The following is a 25,801-nucleotide window of genomic DNA, read 5'->3' as shown; positions in this document are numbered from 1 at the left end:
CAGGCGCAAGCCGCAGAACATACAATTTATTACACACTAATGACTATTAGCCTGTGGCAAACGTATAATCAACCGTAATGCGCAAAAGAAAGTTAGTGGAATCTGGCACCTAGAATACATAACAGCCCCTCCCACAGCAGGCGCTTTCCTATTTCTTGTGTGTGTTTGTTTCTTGCTGGGACGGTCTTGTTTCCCCTCCGAATTTCTGTTCAACTGTTTTACTTCAGCACTCCCTCTCCCTCTTCTCACGCGCCCGTCGTCTTTTCAGAGAAGTGACATCCTCTTTGCAGGCCCATGTACGAGTACTTATACCGCGCCTGCGCCCCTCACGAGGAACCCTGTGCCTTATCCAGCCCCTTAAATCCCGTCCCCAGACCCCTTGTTCTTCAGGTCATGCCTGTTTCGTGGCAACTTTATGGCTCTCGGAGTAGAAGTTCGTTGCAGCGGATTGGTATAAGATGTCGCCAGCCGCGATCATTTTGTGGTTCGCATTCCTCGCAAGTTATGGGCGCCTCCATAAGTAATAGACCGTCTGAGGAGCATCATGCAGCTTTTTTGTCGTAGTATAGTCATGACACTTCTCCTATCTTCCGTTTACGAAACATCAAATTTTGAAGGCTAAAACGAACACGACAGCACATTTAAAAAAAATACTTTTTTTTATGCGTTACTTGAGAACGTTTGTTCAATAGTATTGCGAAAGTATTACTTTCGGATGCATATATTTGCCTGACAATCCTACACAAACGGTAATTACGTTGAAAAAATGGCGTGGTGCTGAATTACGTCACCTTTGCAGCAACGGCTCGTTTGGGTTCACATATAACTAGGGGTGGGCGAATATTGCGCGTTTCGAATACGAATAGTTAGCGCGTATTATTCCATTCGTTTTCGTAAATGGCGCATTCGGTATTGTCGAATATGAAAGCTAACCAATTATTTTGCAACAACTGACTGTTAAAGTTGGAGGACTGTTCCCCGAAAAAAACTTGTAGCAAATTGTCAGAATTAAAACAACGCCAAAATTTTCGAAGCAATGCAGAATCAAAATAGATAATGCAAGCTTTGTTTTCGGTTTCACGGCGCTAGCGTGGAGCTGGTTAGCACTCCTTAGATTAATTCTTCTACAGATAGGTAATTACTCAAGAATATCGATCTGGGAACAGCCATCACCATAGCACAACTGGTAGTGCACGGCACGTGTAATGCGGAGGGTGTGGGTTCGGCTGCCCCCGGCAGGAAAAATGTATTTCCCCCTCCAATTCCATTTCCCTTTAGAGAGTTGAATAGAAAACTACACGTAGCTTTATGAGTGATCTTACATTCTTCTTTATCTGCGGGCTTCATAAGGTGTTGAGAAACGCGAGTCTGGCCCTTAGTTCCCGTTCTTCTTGTCCATTACGAGACCACCGGTTATTTTTCCTTTTGGACTGCCAAATATTGCTTCTTGCAGTCTTGTCGTGTAGCAGTTTTATCTTTCACGCTATAGCGAGTGGTGATTTGCTAGTAAAGGGCTTTCTTATTGTTTCTACAGCCACACAAGTACATCGGCAACTTTTCCTTTTCCACATTTCATGTCTTTTTCAACAGGAATTTACTGAGCGTTTTTGGAAGGGCATGGTGTCCGCCGTAGCCCAGCAATACACGGACACAAGAAGTCATTACGGCAGCCGGTCATCCTTCTAACGGTTGTTTGCAGCCAGGCTCGAACGTTCTCGAGTGGCTATTCGTGCAGTTTATTTCGTGGCAATTAAAGTGATCTTGCGTTTAAAAGTCAGTGTAATCGGCCACGATACTTGACTGTCCATATTTCACTAATCGGTACAAGAGCGATTAATATTCGTCATTCCTATGTTTTCCTAATGTCTCAATTACTATATCTTCATTTACTGATGCGCAGCATCTATTTCCTCTCCTTATTTCATTGACCTTCATATATTGCAAGCGCCTTGTATTTAATTATTTACTTCCCTAACTTCGTGTAATCTGATCTCTGTCACGACTATGTTGCTCTAATGTATTAATTACTAAATTGTTAAATTACTAATAGGAGGCCACCCTGACAGTTTTTGTAACTCCGAGACCTCGTCATGTACTAAATGATGAGTGATAAAATAAATAAAACAATTTACAACGAAATAAATATCCCTCCTGTAAAATATGTGTGTCTACGTTTGACTATTCGATATTCGACTGGATATTCGGTACTTACTGTGCACATTGATTTGTGTCAGAAAACCTCCATATTCCCCCACCTATACTTATACCTCAGTGACATATAGGTTTATGATGCCAGGGAACCCTGGCATCATACAAGATGTGGACGTGCTCGGCAAGGTGCGCTGCAGTGACCACAGGATGGTAAGAACTCGAATACGCCTAGACCTGAGAAGGGAACGGAAGAAACTGGTACATAAGAAGCCGATAAATGAGTTAGCGGTAAGAGGGAAAAAAGAGGAATTCCAGATCAAGCTACAGAACAGGTATTCGGCTTTAACTCTGGAAGAGGACCTTAGTGTTGAAGCAATGAACGACAATCTTGTGGGCATCATTAAGGAGTGTGCAATGGAAGTCGCTGGTAACTCCGTTAGGTAGGATACCCATAAACTATCGCAGGAGACGAAAGATCTGATCACGAAACGCCAATGTATGAAAGCCTCTAACCCTACAGCTAGAATAGAACTGGCAGAACTTTCGAAGTTAATCAACGAGCGTAAGACAGCTGGCATAAGGAAGCAAATATGGATAGAATTGAACATGCTCTCAGGAACGGAGGAAGCCTAAACACAGTGAAGAAGAAACTAGGAATTGGCAAGAATCAGATGTATGCGTTAAGAGACAAAGCCGGCAATATCATTACTAATATGGATGAGATAGTTCAAGTGGCTGAGGAGTTCTATAGAGATTTATACAGTACCAGTGGCACCCACGACGACAATGGAAGAGCAAATAGTCTAGAGGAATTCGAAATCCCACAGGTAACGCCGGAAGAAGTAAAGAAAGCCTTGGAAGATATGCAAAGGGGGAAGGCAGCTGGGGAGGATCAGGTAACAGCAGATTTGTTGAAGGATGGAGGGCAAATTGTTCTAGAGAAACTGGCCACCCTGTATACGCAATGCCTCATGACGTCGAGCGTACCGGAATCTTGGAAAAACGCTAACATAATCCTAATCCATACGAAAAGGGACGCCAAAGACTTGAAAAATTATAGACCGATCAGCTTACTGTCCGTTGCCTACAAACTATTTACTAAGGTAATCACAAATAGAATCAGAAACACCTTAGACTTCTGTCAAGCAAAGGACCAGGCAGGATTCCGTAAAGGCTACTCAACAATAGATCATATTCACACTATCAATCAGGTGATAGAGAAATGTGCGGAATATAACAAACCCTTATATATAGCTTTCATTGATTACGAGAAAGCATTTGATTCCGTCGAAACCTCAGCAGTCATGGAGGCATTACGGAATCAGGGTGTAGATGAGCCATATGTAAAAATACTGAAAGATATCTATAGGGGCTCCACAGCCACCGTAGTCCTCCATAAAGAAAGCAACAAAATCCCAATAAAGAAAGCCGTCAGGCAGGGAGATACGATATCTCCAATGCTATTCACAGCGTGTTTGCACGAGGTATTCAGAGACCTGGATTGGGAAGAAATGGGGACAAAATTTAATGGAGAATACCTTAGTAACTTGCGATTCGCTGATGATGTTGCCTTGCTTAGTAAGTCAGGGTACCGATTGCAATGCATGCTCACTGACCTGGAGAGGCAAAGCAGAAGAGTGGGTCTAAAAATTAATCTACAGAAAACTAAATTAATGTTTAACAGCCTCGGAAGAGAACAGCAATTTACAATAGGCAGCGAGACACTGGAAGTCGTAAGGGAATACATTTACTTAGGGCAGGTAGTCACTGAGGATCCGGATCATGAGACGGAAATATTCAGAAGAACAAGAATGGGCTGGGGTGCGTTTGGCCGGCATTCTCAGATCATGAACAGCAGGTTGCCATTATCCCTGAAGAGAAAAGTGTATAATAGCTGTGTCTTACCAGTACTCACCTACGGGGCAGAAACCTGGAGGCTTACGAAAAGGGTTCTACTCAAATTGAGGACGACGCAACGAGCTATGGAAAGAAGAATGATAGGTGTAATGTTAAGGGATAAGAAAAGAGCAGATTGGGTGAGGGAACAAACGCGAGTTAATGACATCTTAGTGGAAATCAAGGAAAATAAATGGGCATGGGCAGGACATGTAATGAGGAGGGAAGATAACCGATGGTCATTAAGGGTCACGGACTGGATTCCAAGGGAAGGGAACCGTAGCAGGGGGAGGCAGAAAGTTAGGTGGGCGGATGAGATTAAGAAGTTTGCAGGGACGGCATGGCCACAATTAGTACATGACCGGGGTTGTTGGAGAAATATGGGAGAGGCCTTTGCCCTGCAGTGGGCGTAACCAGGCTGATGATGATGATGATGATATAGGTTTATAAGTTTGAAGATGCTATTTGGATCTCTTCAAGAGCTGTGGGCATGTACTTACTAGGGAGGGGGGGGAGGGGGGCTCTTAACTCATCGTTCACAAAATAGTAAATCTTGTATACACCTCACATACGTCTAGTCAACGCGTCTGTATTGTCCCTATCTCTTCGTCTGGATATTTCTAAAAGCTTTTAGTGCTCTTTTAATGATGTCGATAGTCTGAAGCATAGTTTCACAGACAGCGTTGTTGGCGTGAGGCTAAGGTACGACATAATTTCCATTCTTTTAGAATAGAACATCAAAGTGCATCCCATTGCACTTTTATGCCCTAATAATACTTTTTGTAATTAAGGAACACTTCAACTGAGATTCGCTAGCTTAGGACGTCAGTGTTACAATGACTTGAAGGGGAGCACTGGAGAGCTATATATATATACATAATTACAAAGGTGAATAGTGTCTATCTAAAAGAAAACCCGCGTGTCAAGATTATTTGCATCCCCGAAAAGCGGTCCAACGGCCCAAGAAATGAAATTCTACAGAAAAATATTTGTAATGCGCAAAAGCTTCTCTTAGCAAATGATGCAAAAATATTCAAGTCAGCTACATGGGATCATATTTCGGGCTAGCCTCTATCAATCAAATGGAGGCCGAAAATCGCTATAATTTCATGAATCTTCAGTATCAAGCTAAGCGAGCACGCTCTTTGGAATTGAAAAAAGAAAAACACTGCATATTCTAAGTATTTGTAACGCAAATTTTTATTTTTGTGTTGGTGCAAAGTTTCTTGTGCGCAGGTAATGTGCGTGGATTTCTGATTAATTACGCAAGACGTATTAATTTAGACACACGTCTATATGATTATTTTAGAGATCACTGCTTATTGGCTAAAGTAAGAAGTACAGCCAGCATATCTCGCCCTACTTATTCTTTGGTCGAAGCAACCTTTGTCATGGCCGAAAGCAAGTGCGTCAATTTGCGTTTATTGCGTTTTTGCTAGATGGAGTGTCACATGTTAAGCTCTTTCTAAAAAAAAACAAGCATTCATATGGCGATTTTTCTTTTGACGTGCCGCTCCATAAAATGATATCCTGTTCAGTTTTAGGTTAGGTTAAAGTTCCGTATTTAGAATATTAGCAACATTTAACATAAGATAGCGAACGAGAGTCAGTGCGAATTCTTTTCCCCAGAAAAAATTACCGACGATTACGTTACTTCCTAATGCGAAATTTGAGCGCAGCAAATGCGAGCCTTTGTTTGCGTTTGGCCTCGGCCTCGGCCGCGCGAACGGTAGAGTCTTCTCTGCGACGGCGATGAGCTTCTGTTTTAGCCTCGCTTACTGCTGGTTGCTCTCGACGGCGGCGATGAGCCTCCGCTTCGGCGGTGCGAACGGCAGGGTCTTCTCGGCGGCGGCGATGAGCTTCTGCTTCAGCCTCGCTTACTGCTGGTTGCTCTCGACGGCGGCGATGAGCCTCCGCTTCGGCGGCGCGAACGGCAGAGTCTTCTCGGCGGCGGCGCTTAGCCTCTGCTTCGGCGACGCGTACTCCTGGATCATCTCGACGGCGGCGACGGTAAGCTTCTGCTTCGGCGGCACGCACCTCTGGATTCTGACGGTGACGGCGCTGGGCCTCTGCTCTGGCAGCTCGTTTAGCAGCAGCAGCAGCAGCAGCAGCAGCAGACGGAGGACTTCCATCGGTCGTCTCGCTCATGGCTCAGAAAGAACTGGCAGATAATTTCGCAGTGGCGAACGGCAGCGGCAATTTCGGCTCGGGCGGTGCACATATACAGATCCGCCGCCACCGATCTGGCTCTCTGATTGCCACCGCACAGGGCGAACGGCAGCGGCAATTTCGGCTCGGGCGGTGCACATATACAGATCCGCCGCTACCGATCTGGCTCTCTGATTGCCACCGCACAGGGGTTGCATTGGAGGAGGAGCGAAGAAAGGAATTAAGTTCGAGCCGGCGCTTTGACAACCGGAGACTCGCAGGAAGAGGGGGAGGGGGGCGGCGTGTACACCCAGCGGCAAACGATGGGGGCAGAAGCGCGCGCAGCAAGCGGACAACACGATAAAGGGAGGAGGGAAGAGATAGCAGCGACTGACTGATGCCGCTGACGCCGATAGTGAGTCAACCCCAGCTGCGGAGTTGGTTTCAGGGACAACGCCGCCGATGCCGACACAAACAATATGATACCCTCGCTTCCGCAGCGCTAAGAACCAGGTCTAGCCGTGGGAAGGTGGTCACGTATTCGTCGACGTGCCGGGGCCTACGTGAAATAACCGGCGCGTCGGCAACTGAAGAGCACCCTATCCGCCACACAAGAACAGGGGGGGGGGGACCCTTTCCTCCTCTTTCTGCATGGCGGCGACGGTGTTCTATGCAGTCACGTTATCTTGACTCTCTAGCGGCGTCAGCGGCATCCAGCGGTATCAGTCGGTCGCTGCTAGCGCTGGGGGGATGAAAGGGGGGCGGAGCTGGTTACGAGGCCGACGACAACGCCGACGACGACGCGAAACCCAGGAACGGACGCCAAAGAGCTGCGCTCTAAAAGTGGCCAATATTATTAAGTAGATGCGCTGGATCAGCACGAATGCTTCTCTGCAGTCTCCCGCGGCATCCGAAAAGTTTCAGAGCGCAGCGTTTAGGCGCCCGTTCCTCGGCTGGGCGGCGGCGGCGGCATTAACACCGTGAACGCGCTCGTGCCACTGCTCGCGCGTTCGGCGTCGTCTTCCACCACAGCTGGCTCCAATGCCACTCATTGTACCAGCATTCCCTTACTGCCCCTCCCTCTGCGAAGGAGCTGACGGCACTGACCCACTGCCAGCTGGTGCGGTGATTTTATGCGAAGCATACTACTAGAGCTCAACCCAGCTCCTCAGGCGCGGCGGTGTTGCCTTCAATACCACGTGACACCGTGACGTCACGACAGAGGAGAAACGGGGCTCCAACTCGCGCCGTCGCTCGCGGCGTCGCGGCGGTATATAAGCAGCTGCGCTTGCCTCTGCTAGACACTCACGCGGTGAGATGCCTCCTGGAGACAGAGCTGCTCGTTGCAATGAGAAGCGAAGGTTGCGGCGTGCTACAGAGACTGTTTCTAGGTGGCTTTGCTACTGCGCAGCGACTACGCGCCCCGCATCGGACGCGGTGAGCGTCGAGCAACGCAGCGTTCGGCGCGACAACGAAATGTGCGCCTCGGCAAGCGCCGCACGCCTGAGCCGACGACACCGGCTTTTCTGCGACACGAGCTCCTTAACGCTGTCGCGTTAAAATAAAGGCTGGTATGCCTCGCATCCTGGGCTTAACCTTAGCTAAGCCACAGACAGTTTTTGGTCTCAAATTCTTACCCTCGATATATCGCGAAATGACAAAACGTATAAAGCTGCGCCTAAATTTTTTGCTAGGGAGTATCGTAATCGTCGGATTTTTCAACATCTTCTGCAACTAACTCGAAGCGCAAGTCTCTGCCATAGACGGGAGTCGCCGCGACCGTCAGAGGACACCATATGGCGCCTCTCATTAGTCCTAATTGGGAGCAGAGCGCCATGCGAGTATGAAAACCGACGCGAAGCTCCAGGAGGGGCGTCACGGTTAGCACCGACTGTGGCGTAACGGCGCCAGTTACGGGGCGCTGCGCGCAGGGAAGGCCGCTAAGGGCAAAAAGTGGCGCCTCACGGCTTCACCGTTAAGAGGAGCTCCGCCGAGGAGGGGCGGTAGACGCTTGGAGCGGGCCCGGCACCGACGGTCACGCGTGTCAAACCCTGACGGTGCGTGGTGAGTGAGAGTGGCCTGCAGCAGGGGAACGACACAGCGACCAAGACTACTCGATAGACGCGCGGTTATATGTGCTAGGCACGAAATGGAAACGGTGGGTTAAGCAGCGTTACTAAAGAACGATTCTGCAATACGAATTGCAAAATCGCCGACCTGTAGAGTCAAAGACGTTTCGATCAGCTTGGTACTCTAAAATCGACTCAAAACGTTACAAATGATTCACGTCGACGTCTTAGAATCTATTCGTTATACCAATGACACGAATGCAACCAGCAGTAGTTAAGTTACTGCAGTACTACACCTGGTTAGCCATTCTCTCAATAAATTATTCGTTTTCTCATCAAGCATTATTCACAAACATTATTATATTTTGGTAAACTTCATTATCTTTTCGTCATTTATTTATTATTTCGTCAATCTTCTTTTCCTTTCCTTCTCTTTTGACAAGATCTGTATTGCTATGCTTTGTTTTCATTTCGCGTTTGCACCTTTTCATTTTAACCAAAAACTCATGAGACAGTTATTCTTAAGTCCATTTTATTAATTAATTTTAATGCTTGATTTTAACATGTGGATAGCTCACAGTTTCTTAGTTCCTGATTTCAGGGGAACGCTAGGCGAGCCGTATGGGCAGCGGCTGCTTGCAAGTATCGATCATTTTCCGTTTTTGACATTCTTGGAAAAATTGGCAACAACAACGACCCTTCTCCTAACCTCGGCATCACAGCGCCCCTGCGATTTCTTTTTTGGGCTATCATCATTACCAGTCCCAGTACAGGTACTGAGCTTGGGACACAGTTGAAAGCAACACAGTTGTGTTTCGTAACGACTTGTTTCAAAGGTGTAGTTTACCCATTTTCCAGGAAAGGGGGATGTGTACGCTATGGCTGTCATTCATTGTCTCATGGTTAGACGCGTATTCGTGCCACCATTAACGAAACGTGAAAATACCGAGCTTTTAGTTTTTGCCAGTATATACAGGACACATCGAGAGCCATGGTGAATGTTGCTGGAAACCATAACGTTTTTTTGACTGCTTGCCAAGAGAGGCGGCGCGTGTCTGGGGAGGTTGCTGAAGCACCGCCTACGAGGTTTGGCTGGAGCTCCTGTAGAGATGGGCAAAGCTGGGGGCGTGGCATGAACTGCACTCATTTGTCAATTTGGTATGCACCTCCGCTCACGTTTTCTTTCCGGGATGTCTGCGGCTAGAAGACGCTTGCGCTAGCGCAGCTTTATTTGTGGCAAAACTCCCCGAGCGAGAACAGTCGCGCACCGTTGAGCTCTGGATATAAGCTGTGCACAGTTTCACCGCAGTGGCTCGATTAAAATTATTCTAGTCCTGAGCCAAGTCCACTGTAGGCCTCTAAGCGCGACATCAGCAGCACAGCAAGAGATCGACTTTCCCCAGCTGCGCAGTCGCTGAAGCGATGCACGTGTCTGGGGAAACCTAGCATAGAAGAGACGGCCGCCGGGCTGACAGAGACCGAGTACCGAGACGGCATGAGGGGTGAGGACAGTTGACTGGCAATAAGCCCACTACCTTAGAACAGAACACGTACGCCGTTTCTAACGCGCCGGAAAACCTAAGCTCGATTCTTTGTAATAGGAGCATATAAGTCACTACGCTAGAGTGCGAGCATGTGAGAAATTTTGTACAGGAATACAGCCGTCATATTTTTGCCTGCATTGCACTGACTCGTATTCTTAAAGAATTCGTATCAGAGGAGTTATGTTCAACACGATACCTTCTACGTATACTACGCGAAGCTCTCGGCAAGCGTCGGCCTTTGCTGTTGTTCCCGTCAGCGGCAACCTATTTATGGCTAATGCAGCCCGCTTACCATCCCCGACAATCTCAATTCAGAGCCATAGCCTGCAGCCTACGCCTGCAAAAATGTTTTTTTATCTCATCTCATCGCCAAAGCCTCTGCCGCAATAAACTCCGTTTCCCTTCCCTTCCGTCCATCTAACTTGCCACAGGTTAACCCCGCTAGATGTTAAGGACCTCTTCCTTATCTAAATCCGAATATCCTCTACACGTGTTTTGTTATAACATATAGCGACGTCTTCGTGTATCTCTGGCGCTACGCGTACCATTTTCCTTTCTATAACGAGTAGCAGAGTCGTTAGGTTTTTCTGAAGTTTCCTTATTCTCCTTCTTATTACAGGCAAACTGGTGAATAAACCCACATATGCTACCTGAAGGCATCAATGTTGCCGGATTCGAGACCCTCGTTATGTAATAAACGAGAATAAAGGGCGTTAACCGAGGGGCCCGATTGCCAGTTGCCAGTTGCCTTCACCCAAAAGGATCACGTTCTCGTGACGCCTGCGGCCACAAGGACGTTCCACGTCCGCCGCCAAGGTCTGTGAGTGGTGGCACTGGCTAACACTCCCAGGGTTTACTAGTACACATAAATACCCAAGAAAGTGGATGGGGAAACAGCGCCGCGGTAGCTCAATTGGTAGAGCATCACACGCAAAATGCTAAGGTTGTGGGTTCGGTTCCCACCTGCGGCAAGTCGATTTTTCATCCACTTTCATTTCCATTAATTTATCATTTCTTCATTCCATTTATTAAGCACAAGTAATTTCCCCTATTTCCCCTATTGGTGTCAGTGTTTGTTGGCTTCTCATGATATGAGAAATAATATATATATATTCTTTAACTTCCTTTTTTGTACACTGTATGCTCAATATGCAATGTGCTATGCTATGCATTATATATGTACGTGTGTTCAGGACTATATATATATATGTACACACATATATATTCTCTCACTTTCTTTTTTGAACAATGTCTGCTCAATATGCCCAAATGTTGCCCTCTCGATCGAGAGTGGCAGTATTGTAAATAACTAAATAAGAGACAATACAATCATGAACGTCCACCAACTAGCCCCGTTCATCGCTTTACTAAATAAAAGACATCAAATGCTTCGGCACTAATCAACAAACACAATATCGGACTCACTGAAGGTAACCTAAAGGCGTCCAATAGTGAGGTGCACACCATTGTATACATTGGAGACTATTGTGCGTTCACGGCACGGAAGCGCCAGCTATACGATGATTGCCGCGCACAACAATGGCAGATAGATAGCTGCAGGCGAACGATCACCTGTTGATTGACAGTATGAGCAGGGTATGCCGAAAGTTTCCAAAGTCATTTGTAGTACATGTTCCTGTATGAAACAAAGTTTTTTACAACACCTTACGAGCAAAACGTATGAGGACCACTCTCGTGCACAAGGCAATCAACGGTAGGCTTTGCAGAGCATTATGCTGCTTCTGCTATGTAACCAAGAGGAACGTGATATCTGTTGATGTCGCCCCATAAAAATAGCATACCACCGACCATCGCCACTCTTCTCAAGAATTATTTTGCTATCATAAAGTGCATCTATAGGCAGAATCCTTCTTTAAAAAAAAAGAAAGCTGCTCACTCTAAAGTGAGTTGCATGTGTTCATGTATTTCGGCTGGTTTATTTATTTATTTATTTATCTATTTATTTATTTATCTTCCTGTTCATCTATTTACTTACTCGCCACGAAAAAGAAGTGCTCACAAATGATTCCTAAACCACAAGTGAACATGGACTAAGCCTGTTGTTTACGAGCCTATTTCTTGTTCTAAAGATAAAATGTTCAGTGCCATTGAGTGAAGTGAGCATCTATCCAAGCTATGTTTTTATAAATAAATAATAAAGGTTCTATTTTTGCTGTCAGTCAACCATGTTACTTCCTTCAGCGACAACGTATGAGGACAAACAGGTTGATATACCCAACAAAATCATTTTATTAATTATGAGGATTTAACATTTTCTTCGCCCTTTTGTTATGTATTACCACAACTGTTGGTGTCATTGTTCAATACAATCGAACCAAAACGCACGAAGAAAACACGAAGCTTCGACGGAGGCAGCTAGCTGTGTCAGGCCAAGTGCGTTGCGTAACGGGAGCAGTGCGCGGGCCTGAAAAAGCCTATGTGTGTTGGCCAGGATGCCATAGAATCTAATGGGGACGCTCTCGAGTAAGCCGCGGTCATTTTGACGCCAACGCTTTCGCCACGCCTAGCTTGGCAATGGAAATTTCAGTCCAAGTAGCATGATGTCATAAAGCAGAGTGCGCAGGCTTCTGAGTGGCGTCGTGGGTTCAAAACTCCCTAGCGGCAACCTTCCTCCTTTTAAATGTATTGTGTTTTTACACATTTATTTCTTTGTGGGGATTACTGAGACGAAGTGAAAACGCAGGCAAGAGCTTGCGTGGACATGGAAGGCGCTTCCAAGACCGAGGGTGGCGTGGCGTCGCGAAGCTGCCTCCCACCTAACGCAACACCAGGCGCGCCAGCAGTTGTCCCCTTTCGCCCGCTCTGCTCCATCGAAGCGCCCAGATGACGTGGTGCCACAGCCAGTGATAATTTAGGTGCCATTGCTGGCAACAGACGCCAGTTTTTTTGCTCAGTGGGTCATATGGTGCTTTTGCATCAAGAGCAAGAGAAAGAGCGCGGTGCCGCCATAGCAACAAAGTTTGGCGAAACTATAAAGAGAGTGATACCGATGTTTGGCACTGGTATAGCCATCGCGAAGTAAATTCTGTACTGTAGGAAATAATTAACTGCTAATCGCGTTTCGCGAAATCACTAGAGTGTGTATGAAATAACATTAAAGATAATGAAAAGTATAAGTGCATTCCGGCAGTGGTTGTCGTCTGACGAGACATACACAAGCACAGGTGGCGCTATGAAGTGGGGACGAAAAGCGAGGGAACGAAAACAGCTTAGAGGACTCCAAGGAAAATGATCTTAAGAATCACTGTATACCTTGAATATGTGATAATTTTAAGGTGGAGGAAGAAGAGGAGGAGGAGGAAGAAAACTAGGAATGCGCTTGGTTGGCTATCCTACTCTGGGGGACAGAAACGATGGAATAAAAACATAAGATAGGGAGATGTAGGCGAGGGGGAGAAAAGCCACGGTGAGCTCGCGCACACACACGGAGAGCCTGAGCGAGACGTTCACATAGGCCAGTTGCCTTCAAGAAAGACAACACTGCATTCATAGCTTTGTGGGCCAGCGAGCGATGGAGACGTTCTTCAAGTAGCACCTGCACAGGCAACGGCCGATCGTCCAGTCGTCGCAATACGATAATATTCGTGTTTCCGATTGAAATCGATGACAACGGCACAATAAATGTTCGATGTTCTCTTGCACGCTTCACGTCGCATGCAGTACTGTCCGCCATTCCAATCAAAGTAGTGTACGCCTACGTGAAAGCAACTCCCAACCACAGCAGCCATAGAAGCGATGCCTTGCATTGAAAGACAGACGCATTCTGGGCCTCCTCTCGGAACGATGTTATTTGGGGGGCCATTGCTTTACCCTAGAGCCGCAAGCACTGGTCCCAGGGTGTCCAGCCCCTGCAGCGCGCTCTGTGTTGACGGGGCTATCATGTTGCTGAATAGAACACGCATAGCATTTATCAATGACCGCAACATAATTGTAACCTGGGGTTTATCAGATGTCGTTGCATCAGCGGTTTATGAGTGTGTGGATGGCGGCGGTATCAAGGTGTCTTCGTGGCAAGTTGTGCACTTGGAAGTGCGACACACTCTGTAGGATGATCGAGTCTTGCCACTTTCTGGGTTATCGCGGTATCTTTCATAGTGGCGCTCCGCGTTGTTGTAGCAGCCGCTTTCGTGGAAGACGGCATGTTGCTTGTTACGACGTTTCGTTGCTCTCTTCGGTGGCGATAGCGTCGCCACCTAAGCGTAGCGGCAGCCTCGCTGTGTGTTGAATGACTCCCACCCATGCGCTTTAGAACCGCCAATTCTTTCCGGATCCTCGGGCAGTCCTTCGATGAGGATTCCTGGGAACCACGGCAATTAGGGCACTTCAGGACAGTCGCGCGGCAGGCGTCTTCTGAATGGGATTCTGTGCACCGCGGGCACGGAAAATTGTTCACACAGGCGCTTCTTACACGACCAACTTTGAAGCACTTGTGGCATTGCAGAGGCTTCGGTATGTAAGGTCGAAGTGCATGGCGAACATGGCCAACTTTGACGTGAGAGGGAAGGCAGTCTCCTTCAAACACAAGCCTCCCGCAGGGTGTGTTTCCGAGTCTGGTGAAATGCGTGATGACAGCGCCTTCTGTTGCCGGCTTCATTAGGATAGGCACGCCGGAGGCCGGAATGTTAATGTCGACGTCATAAATGACGCAAAAAGTGGCGTTACCGCCTGTAGGGATCATTGATCGCACTTTTAATTTGTCTATTTCAGTGACATTCCGAAGAAACTATAGTGCTCTACGATGTAAAACATCTACAGCCAGAACATTCTTGCGTGAGTTTATTCTCACGTCTTTCACCTCATTCGATGCGATGCCCTCGAGTAACAAAGAAAGAATCTGCCTATTCAGGAGTCACAAATTGGTCGTAGGGTCCACGGGCAAGAAGAGATCTGTGTGCCGCCAGCGCTGTGGCACATCCTTCATGGTCGAAACACTTGCCAGTGATGACGCCCGCCGCAGCCTTCTTTTTGCCTTTCGGCTCATGACAACTTTGGAGTCGTCCTCCGAGGAGTCGCAGCTGTCCGAGTACAACTCGGTGGCTTCGCTGTCTGTGTCGCTAGACTCGCTCCCACGTTTTCTGGGCATAGGCCGACCGGACGACTGCGCGCCAGCAAAGTTCCTCAAAAGTTTCTTCATCCATGGCTGCAACGAGGGAGCGGCAGCTCCCAGAGTTTGCTCAGAAAGAAAGCGAGAAATGCAGACACAACAGTGCCAGCGTTCAGCTAGACAATCATTTCGTGGGCCCTCACAAACACCGGTAATAATGTGGTGAAATTACAGAAGTTCCCACTTGCAATTCTTGCCAACAAAATATCGCCACTGACCACCTGATTATTTGTAGCCTTCCGTAGTTAGAAAAAAAATGAAGCCGCTACAATTCTTTATGAATATATATGCATGCGAAGCGTTTCTGAAAGTTATAGACGCCAATATGCGGAAACTTGTGGCGACAATGGTAAAATGACGACGGTGGGACGGCGTAGGCTCGAAGACGATGATATGACGCAACGGCATGACGACCATGCGATCACAACGTTGCATTGACGGTGATGGTACGACGGCGATGGCGTGACGTCCACGGCGTCATCACAGCGAGACGCCGATGTTGGAGTTAAATCATTATTCTTATGAAGACGACGGTATGACGACACTGGCATGACGATGGTGGCACGTCAGTGATGGCATGACCAAAAAGGGATGACGAAAGTGTAATCACGATGACTGCATGAGGACAAAAGTAATTCCTAATTGTGTAGGTGAGAGCCAAATTGATACATCAAAATGACGACGATAGAACCACTACGATGGCATGACGGCGACTTTGTCAGGATGATATGATGTCGATAGTGGCATGAGCACAATCAAATGATGACGATGATAAGACAACGCTGTGACAGCCACGAAGTAAAAACGCCGGAAAGACGAATATGATGTCAATCTTGCTATGGTGTTGGCTGCGAGTAGTCAAGGAAATGCTTCGCATATAAAAGTCGTCCCTTTGTAGCTCATCTTTTCCACACACAAGGATGATCATCTGTTTTGTATGCACTCCCTTTCTATAACGCTGTGCTCTCCGTCATTTTTAAGTCATGAACGACATAAGTGAATGAGTGCGCCACAGAATTTACGATATAAACGTATCGGGCGCGGAGCCCTATGTACACCAAAGGTGCGCAAGATAGATGATGATAATTGCCTGGAGACAGGATAAGCCACGAAGGGCTGTAAAGATTTAGGTTAAAATGAATTTCTGTGGTCCTTCGTGCCAAAGCAACGGTCTAATTATCAGGCACGCGATATTAGCGGATTCCAGATTAGGATTGACCCTATGGGGTACTTTAACGAGTACGGTACAAGAGGGTTGGGTGTGCTAAATGTTTTCAGTTGTACGAGACGCATTATTAATTTCTTTTGCACGGGTATCTTGATTCCATAAGCGGTGACCTGCGATATTGGTGTTTTTGACGTGAAACGTCTTTACAATCGCTCAGAAGGAGTCCCTGGCTAAAACTTCATGTAAAGAAAACATCTAATGATGTTGCCTATACCTTGGCAACCGTACCACCTAAACGCCTTTATTGAGTATCGTCGTGTAGAAGAAAAAAAAATGGAGGACGCTTAAGCTTCGCCTTTAAGAGTGGAACGTGATGGAATTCAAAGATCCCTGCCCACTTCTTACGCTTCCCGGCAACTGCAGCATATGCAACCGTAATGTTTACCAGGAAATGCTGGCGGCGAGCCCTATCCACGAAGCTGAGCTTTCTGGTAGAATCACAGCGATTTGCCTTGGTGGCGATTCTACGGAGGCGAGCGCCACCTGCAGGTGTTCCAAGGAACTGGGCGCGCAGGTCCGCGAGAATCGCCAACGCCGTGGCCGGTCTATGCATGGTAGGAACGCTGGAAAAGGAGTTTGCGTTTCCGTGTAACAAAATTATGTTTTCTGTTATTCTGTTATAATAAAATTACAGTACGACCGTATCATACCTTTAGGTTGTGTGTGAGTCATACTTTACGATTTTCCTGACTTCCTTTACTTTGAGAAATTCAAGTAGTTTAGTAACTTCTTTTCGCTACACGGAGGGTGTACGTGGTCGGGTATGCGTGGTTGAGTTTGCGTAGTGCGGAATGCTGTTTGCCGGTACGACGGTTGACGCTGAAGGTGGGACACCGACCGCGGATTTTCTACCACACGGGGCCGTTAACGCTCTGGCGTGAAAAGCCATTACTCAACCATGCATGTTTCGATCCCACAGATGATGCCGCTATTGCGCCGCGCATAAAGCTATCGGTGCCGATTTTGGCTTCTCACTCAGCGTTCGGAGAGGCATAGCTCGGTAGTGCTCCCGTCTATCAGAGCGTTTCACAGCGCTCTGATAGCCGCGTAGACTGTAGCGCTTCGTACAGCTCAACCAGCCATAATTGACACATTGCATCAAACTCAAACAAGTGCTCATCGGCAGGTATAGGATAAACAACTTTGGAAATATTGACACGATTTTTTACGCTTACTCAGTTATAGCGCTCCTGTGTTGGCACGCTAGAACGAGAATTGGAACGAGGGGACTCGAGCAGTAACACTGAGAGAAACCGGTTCACGCCCGCCGTTTCTGGTCAAGGTGCGCCCACTACGAACAGAGAAAGAACACTGTTGTCAGACTACACTGCATGACACCAACTCCCTGTATTACAAGCACGTAAGCTTTCAAATGCGTGAAATCATGTAAAGCGCTTTATATTGCTGTTCTTTACAAGAAAGGATTCACTACGAGTGATCAAGCATGTGTTGTGTGCGTAGGTGTCGCCGTCGTCGCACCACGCATGATGTAATCAAAACTAAGTTTTGCCGCACACGTGCTGTTCGCGTTTTGGAGTGCTCGCTATGTCATAATGGGTGCAATTTATCAAGCTTTTACCGGTTCTCATTAGGAGTTGTAAGGTCTACAAGTCTGCAATTTCACGCTTGCTCGGCTATGACCTCCCTGCTTTCTACACGTAGGGTTCAGAAATGATATGACGAAATTCGGGTGGGACGAGGAATGGATATCCAACCCTCTTTGTCAAAGCGCACGTTTCCGCCTAAATAGTGAAGGCGAGCGCAAGACCCCTTCCATCTACAAGTGCGGCGAGATCGAGCAGCATAGGGCAGTCCGCTGTGCCACCAGTAGGAGGTCACTTTACCGTTTAGTGCCAAAACAACTGCTGGAAAACAAACGGACCCAATTCAACATGGCAACGTTTAACGTTAGAACGCTATCTAGTGAGGCGAGTCTAGCAGTGTTATTGGAGGAATTAGAGGGTAGTAAATGGGATATAATAGGGCTCAGTGAGGTTACGAGGACAAAAGAAGCATATACAGTGATAAAAAACGGGCATGTACTGTGTGTGTTACGGGGCTTAGCGGAGAGACGAGAACTAGGAGTCGGATTCCTGATTAATAAGGAAATAGCTGGTAACATACAGGAACTCTATAGCATTAACGAGAGGGTGGCAGGTCTTGTGAAACCTAATAAGAGGTACAAATTGAAGGTGGTACAAGTCTATGCCCCTACATGCAGTCATGATGACCAGGAAGTCGAAAGCTTTTATGAAGACGTGGAATCGGCGATGGGTAAAGTCAAAACAAAATACACTATACTGATGGGCGACTTCAATGCCAGGGTAGGCAAGAAGCAGGCTGGAGACAAGTCAGTGGGGGAATGTGACATAGGCACTAGGAATATCAGGGGGGAGGTATTAGTAGAGTTTGCAGAACAGAATAATATGCGGATAATGAATACCTTTTTCCGCAAGCGGGCTAGTCGAAAATGGACGTGGAGGAGCCCGAATGGTGAGACTAGAAATGAAATCGACTTCATACTCTGCGCGAACCCTGGCATCATACAAGATGTAGACGTGCTCGGCAAGGTACGCTGCAGTGACCATAGGATGGTAAGAACTCGAATTAGCCTAGACTTGAGGACGGAACGGAAGAAACTGGTACACAAGAAGCCAGTCAATGAGTTAGCGGTAAGAGGGAAACCAGAGGAATTCCGAATCAAGCTACAGAACACGTATGCGGCTTTAACTCAGGAAGAGGACCTTAGTGTTGAAGCAATGAACGACAATCTCATGGGCATCATTAAGGCGTGCGCAATAGAAGTCGGTGGTAAGGTCGTTAGACAGGAAACCAGTAAGCTATCGCAGGAGACGAAAGATCTGATCAAGAAACGCCAATGTATGAAAGCCTCTAACCCTACAGCAAGAATAGAACTGGCAGAACTTTCTAAGTTAATCAACAAGCGTAAGACAGCGGACATCAGGAACTATAATATGGACAGAGTTGAACAGGCTCTCAGGAACGGAGGAAGCCTAAAAACAGTGAAGAAGAAACTAGGAATAGGCAAGGGTCAGATGTGTGCGTTAAGTGACAAAGCCGGCAATATCGTTACTAATATGGATGAGATAGTTCAAGTGGCTGAGGAGTTCTATAGAGATTTATACAGTACCAGTGGCACCCACGACGATAGTGGAAGAGAGAATAGCCTAGAGGAATTCGAAACCCCACAGGTAACGCCAGAAGAAGTAAAGAAAGCCTTAGGAGCTACGCAAAGGGGGAAGGCAGCTGGGGAGGATCAGGTAACAGCAGATTTGTTGAAGGATGGTGGTCAGATTGTTCTAGACAAACTGGCCACCCTGTATATGCAATGCCTCATAACCTCGAGCGTACCGGAATCTTGGAAGAACGCTAACATAATCCTAATCCATAAGAAAGGGGACGCCAAAGACTTGAAAAATTATAGACCGATCAGCTTACTGTCCGTTGCGTACAAAGTATTTACTAAGGTAATCGCAAATAGAATCAGGAACACCTTAGACTTCAGTCAACCAAAGGACCAGGCAGGATTCCGTAAAGGCTACTCAACAATAGACCATATTCACACTACCAATCAAGTGATAGAGAAATGTGCAGAATATAACCAACCCTTATATATAGCTTTCATTGATTACGAGAAAGCGTTTGATTCAGTCGAAACCTCAGCAGTCATGGAGGCATTAGGGAATCAGGGTGTAGATGAGCCATATGTAAAAATACTGGAAGATATCTATAGCGGCTCCACAGCCACCGTAGTCCTCCACAAAGAAAGCAACAAAATCCCTATAAAGAAAGGCGTTAGACAGGGAGATACGATATCTCAAATGCTATTCACAGCATGTTTACAGGAGGTATTCAGAGGCCTGGAGTGGGAAGATTTGGGGATAAGAGCTGATGGAGAATACCTTAGCAAGTTGCGATTCGCTGATGATATTGCCTTGCTTAGTAAGTCAGGAGACCAATTGCAATGCATGCTCACTGACCTGGAGAGGCAAAGCAGAAGGGTGGGTCTGAAAATTAATCTGCAGAAAACTAAAGTATTGTTTAACAGTCTCGGAAGAGAACAGCAGTTTACGATAGGTAGCGAAGCACTGTAAGTGGTAAGGGAATACATCTACTTAGGGCAGGTAGTGACCACGGATCCGGATCATGAGACCGAAATAACCAGAAGAATAAGAATGGGCTGGGGTGCGTTTGGCAGGCATTCTCAAATCATGAACAGCAGGTTGCCACTATCCCTCAAAAGGAAAGTGTATAACAGCTGTGTGTTACCAGTATCCACATATGGGGCAGAATCCTGGAGCCTTACGAAAAGGGTTCTGCTGAAATTGAGGACGACGCAACGAGCTATGGAAAGAAGAATGACGGGTGTAACGTTAAGGGATAAGAAAAGAGCAGATTGGGTGAGGCAAGAAACGCGGGTAAACGACATCTTAGTTGAAATCAAGAAAAAGAAATGGGCATGGGCCGGACATGTAATGAGAAGGGAAGATAAGCGATGGTCACTAAGGGTTACGGACTGGATTCCAAGGGAAGGGGAGCGTAGCAGGGGGCGGCAGAAAGTTAGGTGGGCGGAAGATATTAAGACGTTTGCAGGGACAACATGGCCACAATTAGTACTTGACCGGGGTAGTTGGAGAAGTATGGGAGAGGCCTTTGCCCTGCAGTGGGCGTAACTATGATGATGATGATGATGATGATGATGATGATGAGCACAATTGCAAATTTAACCTGCAGGATACCCACTAGCTGTGACGTAAGTTAGGCATATGAGAGTTTTCGACGCGTGAAAAAAATAAAACTTGTGCATTTGGTTAAGTCATTTATACTGCCTGCGCATGCACCGTCTGCAGCACACACCAGGCATTTCGCTTGCCCCAGTACGGCTGGGTCTTGTGTGCAGCTTACGCGATCTGTTTTTAGAGCGCAGCTCTTTGGCTTCCGTTCCTGGGTTTCGCGTCGTCGTCGGCGTCGTCGTCGTCGTCGTCGGCGTCGGCCTCGTAACCAGCTCCGCCCCCCTTCGCTGGAGTGGGAGACGAAGGACGCGAGCCGCGAATGGCGGAGACCAATGAGAGCGGCCCCTTCAGTGACGTGCGCGCGCGATGCTGGTGTCATGCGGACCCTCCTTACGGCTCGATGCGCACTCGTGTCTGGTCTCAGCCGATCCGCTCGTTTCGTACTATCGTCTGCTCGCGCCAAAGCTCTCGCCCGCGCCTGTTTGGTTCTGTTGGGTCGGTCTCGTTCGCGCTTGTTTTGGTTGTTATTGTGTGAGATTGTTTCTTAATCTGATTGTATGCGCTATGCGAATTGTATAGTACTTTCTGGAAGCCATGCGGCACCAGCGATCACACTGGAACCTTTGACGAGTCATGTATAAACGCCGGCTCGCTTGATCCGCAGATCAGATTTTCGACCATTACCGACTCTGCTACATGTCTCTCTCAAATTCTTTGCTTCAAAATATCGCGAAATGGAAACACGTATAGAGCTGCGCTCAAATTTCGCATTAGGGAGTATCGTAATCGTCGGATAATATTTTTGTTTATACCAGCTGTCAGAAAAGGCACCCTAGCATTAAACTATTTTTTTTTTAATTTCCTTTGTCGCTGTTCTGCTACCAATTCTCTGGCTCAACCGAAAACTTTTTTCGCCACCTCCATCCAAGAGAGAGAGAAACAACTTTACTGGTCCATTATGAAATGAAAGGAGTTAAGCGTCTGATGGGGTGAGTTAGAGTTTTTTTTTGTTTGTTCTTTTCTCCTCGAAGTCGACCAAAGTCTCTTCAAGGTGTTTATCGGCGTTGATGAAGCAGGAGGCAGGTTGGAGGTAACAAAACTTGAAGATATATTGCAACGGAAATATTTACACAGTCAAATACAGAGTTAGCAAAAGAACACTGATACAAAACACATAGGTAAACAGCGCCTTACTCTTCTACTTTTTCTTAAGTTAGAGCCTAGGACAACTGTCACTACATACGACCAACCGAGTCTCACTGTTCTACCACTAAGTGGTTACGGCCCAGACTAGCGTTGCATCGTACGGAGTCTTACTGTTCTATCAGGTTTAGTGATTACAGCCTAGACTGAGGAACAAGCACCTCGTCTCGGTTGTTATAGGGGAAAGAGACAAAGAAAAAGGGCGGTAGGGTCGTTAGCCCATCCCACGGAAGCAATTGCCAATGAGAGTTGACAGTTTCTTAAGCCACAACCCAAAGGGATGGGCTTACCCTCATAAGCGAATCTATTGGAAAACCACCCTGTTTTCCCTCTTCCCACATCTTCTTCTCCCCCTCCTATTTCCACGTGGTCAGTGACGGCCTCGTCAAACACGCCAGGCCTGCATGATTTATTGAGGCCATCTCGCACCTCAGCGGCGTTTCCAGCCAGCAAGGGTGGCTCGGGCGCTGGTGTCCCAACACCGCGTACCGTAGTCCCCCCTCAAGGTTTTTCCTGGTAGGAAACTAATTACCGCTGGCGGCATCCGGACTCGGGTGCTCTTCAAACGACGCCGCGCCCCTCTCTACGGCGCGCACTGCATGCTGTAACACGACACAAAGCGGGCTCTCCCCAGCGCTCAAAACAAGATGCACGTGGCTGCCGTCCGAATGCGTAGGGGGGTGAATCCCCCGCTCCGTACGCGCCAGACGTGGTCAACCTTGCTGGCAGCTGCGTCTCTAATTAGCAGGGGACTCAAGAGCCGGCGCCACAACGTCGCGTATACAACCTTTGTCCGCTCGAGCTTTGTCCGCGTGGCCCTATTATGACCATCGGCGGAATGTCAACAAAGCCCGCGTAAAAGCATTTTCTCCGAGTCCGTTTTTCGCCTCTGCACCGCGCCCCCCGCGGCGGCGCGCGCCTCGGCTCGTCACCCAACACCACGCGGGCCGTCCGACCCCTCAACCACAGAAACGATTGCCGCCTGAGGCGCTGGGGGGTTAGACGCTTCCCTATTCACAAAACGCACGGGCAACTCGCGGCACTTCAAAAGTATATACAAAACAATCATGCAGCCCTCCGCCGTCCATTCTGCGTGTTCGAGAGATGAGCGGCCTAACACGTTCCCCCTAAAGAGTATACTGGGCTGATTTTCGCTCAGTGATACGATAAATCACTGCCGCGATTACGTAATGAACATTCTAACCACACCCTAGCCTAATTACATCACAACAACAAACACTTTCATATAACAAAGCAAGAAGAGAGTAAAAAGAAATACACAATACATGTCATCAAACTATCAAGCACACGATTGCAGTTCCAAACTGTAAGAGCACTCTAGTGTCTCTGGGTCTTGAATCGGCACTCACAAAGTCCGCAATATACAGCGCCAAGTGAGCAGGAACATTCACGCCCATCCAGTTGGCATGGCACTATAGTATTACGCTGGCTTCCATGAGCTGTTGTGAAGCCTGGACAAAGCATCCGCGTTACCATTACTGACACCCTTCCGATGTCGCACTGACACGTGATATCGCTGTAAAGCCAGCGCCCATCTTGTCAATTTTGCCCCGTGTGGAGTCGAAGTTGTAAGGTACGACAATGGATTGTGGTCGGAAACAACGTTTATCTCGGCACCAAAAAGCCAGTAGTTAAACTTCTTTAAGGCCCATATAATAGCAAACGCTTCCCTCTCAATTGTCGACCATCGCGTCTGAGTCGGCGTGAAGCGGCGGCTGGCAAAGGCAATAGGCCTCTCCTTTCCCTCCGCTGTCATTTGCGCCAAACAAGCGCCCGCCACCGTAGCTGACGCGTCTGTGAAAAGCCAGTAGGACTCAGATGGGTCCGGAGTGCTGAGCGCCACGGCCTCGCACAGGGACTGTTTCAGCGTCTTAAACGCCGTCTGAGCTTCCTCTGACCAGGGTATGCTATTGGGTACCCCTTTCTTTGTTAACCGCATGAGCGGGCTCGCCACCTCTGCACATTCTCGGACGCACTCGCGATAGTAGCCGCACAGTCCTAGCAGGCTGCGTAGCTCCTTTTTAGTGCGTGGTGTCGCCACATTCTTAATTGCAGCTATTTTCTCTTCGTGTTCTGGGGTTGAGAATCTTGGTGCGCAACCTAATTTCTCGAGCACCGACTGTGTGAGCTGTGATTTGAAATTAGTGCCCTGGTCGGAACAGATCATTTCCGGAACGCCAGTGCGACTGAAAATTTCAATCAACGCGTCGCAAGTCGCCTTAGCTGTCAAAGAGCGCAGTGGGACAACCTCTGCCCACCCTGTGCAAATGTTCACCAAGCATAGCGCGTACCTATGACCTTTCGCTGACGGTCTGTCTATGGGTCCAATGATGTCTGCATTGACAATTTGAAAAGGGTGATTTGGCCTAGTGGGAGGAGTTATAGGTACTCTGTCCGTGCGACGCCTGTCAGAGCGAAGTTGGCAATCATGGCATGAACTACAATGCTCTAATACCTCCTTCTCCATGCCAGGCCAAAAAAAATTACACCTAATACGCACTTTAGTTTTCCTTGGCCCTAGGTGCCCTCCGCATAGTGACTCATGAGCTATACGCATCACCTCACTGCGCTTGTCTTTGGGAACAACTAGTTGTCTCACTCGGGTGCCTACTATTGAGCCCCAGTGGTGTAAGAGTCCATCAGAGACGAACATGCCGGATTTCCCACTCCGAGCATCTTCCCACCCCTTCTTTAGGGTAGCGTCAGCTAGCTGCAATCTGCGGAACTCTTCTCTCTGGCTTACTGACGCATCCCTCTCTTCATCAATTAGCTCAACTTCCCCAGAAACACCTTCCTCCTCCAAAGTAACGTTGCAGGCCACTACCTCGGCTTTCTCATTTGATCTCTCTATCCTCTGAGTAGGCTCGGCCGGTGCTACAGTGGATTCCAGAGAGCTGCTGGCCCTCAACAAATGTTCCCAATCTTCCTTGGTCAACAAACAATCTGTGCCCTCGACGAGCTCATTAGTCAACGCGCAGAGTAGGTCAATGTTCTGGGGCTCCGCCGCCATTTGCGGGCTATTTAACTTTACCGGCAACGTTGCTAGCTTTGCCTCGATAGTTTTACCAAATGCAGACACCAATCTTATTGTGCCTGATGGCTCCACGATACTTTTCGGAAGGAGACTCTCGCGTATGACAGTTATTTCACTTCCCGTATCTAGAATCGCATCTGTGGATACGTTTCCGCATGAGATAGGGATCAACTGCAGGTTAGTCATGCCTTCGCCTTTGTGTTTCAAGGCCTCTACCTTTGCAGTAAGGGCTCCATCAGGTATCCCATTTCCCGTCTCGTCGGCTATCACCACCCTTTGTGCCCTCGGCCTTGGCTCGGTAGCCTTCTTTGGCTGGTTTCCCTTGTCACTAGACTTCGGGCAATCCTTAGCGAAATGGCCTGAGCTGTGACATACGTGGCACTTTAGGGCGCTTTTCGCCATTCGCGTCGGCTTTTGCCCCATCTCTGCCGCTGATGGCTTTGAGGCGTATCCTTTGCCTTTCGCTTGTTCCAAAGTTTGCAGTACTTTGGCAATCTCAGGTGGCTTAAGCCATTCCTCGCCTTCTCGTAGCCTCACGTACTCAAGACCCTCTATACTAAGGCCCGCTTTTATACGATCCGCTACCATGAGTTCTGCCATCGCTTCTACAGTGTCGGCTCCTCTTACT

The 25,801-nt window shown here is 47.7% G+C and overlaps 1 protein-coding gene and 1 non-coding gene across 3 annotated transcripts in view; one reads left to right on the top strand and one right to left on the bottom strand.

Annotated features, from left to right (window-relative positions):
- nau (myogenic-determination protein nautilus) overlaps positions 1–25,801 on the bottom strand; it is a 125,351-nt gene that overhangs the window by 23,026 nt on the left and 76,524 nt on the right. The window contains exon 5 of one of the 2 annotated variants that reach the window (XR_011509022.1): positions 8,169–8,274. The exons of the other annotated variant lie outside the window; for it this stretch is intronic. The gene's annotated coding sequence lies outside the window, so the exon portion shown is untranslated. The remainder of the gene's footprint in view (positions 1–8,168; positions 8,275–25,801) is intronic. 2 annotated transcript variants of the gene reach the window in all.
- On the top strand, positions 10,707–10,779 carry TRNAL-CAA (transfer RNA leucine (anticodon CAA)). Its single transcript has one exon. It is a non-coding gene; the product is annotated as a tRNA-Leu (tRNA).

This window comes from Dermacentor albipictus, chromosome 10 (assembly GCF_038994185.2).
Source record: "Dermacentor albipictus isolate Rhodes 1998 colony chromosome 10, USDA_Dalb.pri_finalv2, whole genome shotgun sequence".
NCBI lineage: Eukaryota > Metazoa > Arthropoda > Arachnida > Ixodida > Ixodidae > Dermacentor > Dermacentor albipictus.
The sequence above is the reverse complement of the archived record's forward strand: the minus strand, read 5'-3'. Positions and strand labels throughout refer to the sequence as shown.